This window comes from Eumetopias jubatus, unplaced genomic scaffold, assembly GCF_037043125.1.
Source record: "Eumetopias jubatus isolate StellerSeaLion01/CBP00866 unplaced genomic scaffold, mEumJub1_p1.0 scaffold_14, whole genome shotgun sequence".
NCBI lineage: Eukaryota > Metazoa > Chordata > Mammalia > Carnivora > Otariidae > Eumetopias > Eumetopias jubatus.
This window is the reverse complement of record NW_028274820.1, coordinates 1510811-1513708: the sequence shown is the minus strand read 5'-3', so window position 1 is coordinate 1513708 and position 2898 is coordinate 1510811. Positions and strand designations below refer to the sequence as shown.

Sequence of the window (2898 nt, the reverse complement as noted above, 5' to 3'; positions counted from 1 at the left end):
GTTTTATTGTAACAAAGCAACTTGTACACTTCTAACATTTAAAACTGAGCATCATCTTTCCTTTCCAGTGAAACAAAAAGAAAATTTAAAAATAAACAGGAACAAAATTACAATAGAGAAGGTCAATTCCAAATAAGATCCTACAGGTTCTGCTGATTCTCCCATGGAGTGGCAGGGCTCAAGTCATCATTAGGAGACAGTTTTATTTTAAAAGCGTCATCTTAAACTGCAAGGATGTCCGTTAAACATCACAATTAAACACGCCAAAGGAGAAGCCATGTTGTCAAAATGCCCACTTAACCCACCCAAACATCTCAAGCCCACCCTTTGCTGTCCTTCTATAACCCCATTTTTTTAAGTTTTTTTTTTCCTTTTTTTAAACAAGAGAAAGTAGACAGGTACATGTTGGTAAATGCTAACTGTCCATATTCACATAGAGACACAGTGTAATCTCTGAGCCCAATATACAGAGAAAGGAGGGAAAAAGCTAGAATTCTGTGCACTACTACACAGGGGCCTCACACCCTCCAGCTTCCAGCAGAGCTAAGGGAGCAGAAGGTTTTTCTTTTTTCCCGCAGAGCACGGTGGTGTTGATTCCATAAAGTTTTTGTTGAGACAGGAAGGGATTAAAATGAATTTGGAACAGAAAGGGGTAGAGATTCTTTTCCCACTGTATTCTGCTCAAGGTATTTCCCCCCAAAATAAGTTGAGAACCATGGTATAAAGGGAGAGGAAAGAGACTTCAAAAAACAGGGCGAATGAGCCCAAGAGGAGAAAAAAAATAAAAAAAGACGGCAACTTGCTCCCAGGGACTGAAGAAAATTAAAAAAGGAAGGTTGGAATCCATCAGTGTTCCATCAGTCATCTTCTCCTTCATCCCCCCCTCCTCTCGTTCCTCCCCCTCATCATCGTCTTCATCTTCACCTTCATCCTCATCTCCTTCTTCATCGATGTCTTCCAATCCTTCTTCTTCTTCATCATCATCATCGTCTTCTTCTCCTTCCCCTTCTTCATCATCCATATCGGGAACCAAGTAGTACTGTAACGGATTTGGCCAAATATCATCTTTGATGACCTCTCCTGACTCATCCGCACCTGCATCAGAATGGTCAGTAAACCAGGTGAAGAAGCTCTCTGGTTCCTCATGCTGTCTCTTCCTGCTGGCTTTATTCTGTGTTTGACTGGAACGTTTCGTCAAATCCTTTCCAGATTTCCATTAGATTTCGGTGGACTTTGAAGATGGATCACCACTCTCATTCAGATGAAATTCTTTGGAAAGAACTTTATTTTCGAAGTAAGGGTTTACATCAAATTAAAAATCTATTCTGTAACCTGATTTCATATCTTCAAATTCTGTCACTTCAACTCTTGTCAAATAATGCAGCGCCCCTTCATCCGCCTCCCCAAGCAGTGCAGACACTTGTGGATGGTTGACAAATGTTGTTACCCAGAAATTGGGGATTTTGGCGATCAATTCCAACCTCTTCTGAAAAAATGGTTGGCGGAGTTTGTTATATTTCTGTTCTACTTTCAAAATCTCCTCACTGGCTTGTTCATTAAGTCTGTCTATTTCATTTTGTACTTCATCAATACGTTCAATTGCTTCTTGCTGTTCTTTTTCTGAGGTCTCGTCGGCCCCGTCGTGGTTGGAGTTGAGGTCCTTTTTACTGACTTTGGCCGCCGGCGCCGACATGGTGCTGCTCCGCGGTCCGGGGAGGGGGGGAAGCGGGGAGGGACTCTCCTTGCAATTTTGCATCAGGTTTCATGGGATCTCTGGTTTGCCATCCTCAAGGGAGGGATATAGGCAAAGAAAGCCTTTGAACCCACTGAGAACCCACACGCGTAGAGCAATACATACTTGCGTGAATGGAATCTTCAGGACACAGCCTGATGAGCAGGAAGGGGCAGATAGCACTTGACTGAGAGACAAATGTGACGAGGCAAATGTAAGGTTAGGGTGTTCCTCCGAGCATGAGGGTCCTCATCTCTGAAGAGAGGTGGGAGGGGCCGGTCCGGGTGACCTCGCACATTGTGACCCAGCCTGTGGCCCTGGTTGCGGGGACAGCAGGAGGGAGGGCGGGAGGCTCAGGCTCAGTGGATACAACTGCAGAAGGAGAGCCCACCGCAGGTAGCTGGGAACAGAGCCTTACCTGGGATCGCGTGGTCCTGACCTGAGAGATTCTCGGACAGTAGGAGGAGGTACAGATTTATGTTTTGTTTAATTTTATTCTCTTTAAACTGTGGGAAAATACAGTTTTCCATCTTCACCATGTTTAACTGTACATTCACTTAATCCCATGGCATTAAGCACGCTCACATTGCTGTGTGGCCTCCACGGTCCACGTCCGGAACGTTCTCATCTCCCCAAATGGAAGCTCTGTCCCCAGGAAACACCAGCTCCCCGTCCCATCCCCCGTCGCCCCCCACTCTGCTCTCTCCTCTGTGGATCTGACCGCTCTGGGGACCTCGTGCACGTGGAACCCTACAGTGTGTCTCCTGTGTGTGGCTCTTTGTGCTCAGCCTCATGTCCTCCAGGTCCATCCACGTTGGAGCAGGTGTCAGAGTGTCCTTCCTTTTCGTGGCTGATGATAGTCCACTGTGCGGATGGACCACATTCTGTTTATTCATTCACCCATCAATGGACACTTGGTTGTTTCCACCTCCGGGCAGTCATGAATATGCATCTCTGCAGGTGCCGATTTTTAAAGGAAACAGGAATAGAAGGGGCGTGTGGTGAGCTTTAGAAATGGTACCTTTGAAGTAAAGAATAAGAGAAGTCATGCAAATGGCTAACAGACACATGAAAAAATGTTCATCATCATTAGCCATCAGGGAAATTCAAATCAAAACCACACTGAGATACCATCTTACACCAGTGAGAATGGCAAAAAGTGAAAG

The 2898-nt window shown here is 45.5% G+C and overlaps 1 pseudogene; it reads right to left on the bottom strand.

Moving 5' to 3' along the window:
- Positions 1–857: 857 nt before the first annotated feature.
- On the bottom strand, positions 858–1712 carry LOC114213677 (protein SET pseudogene; annotated as a pseudogene).
- Between the last annotated feature and the right edge of the window lie 1186 nt (positions 1713–2898).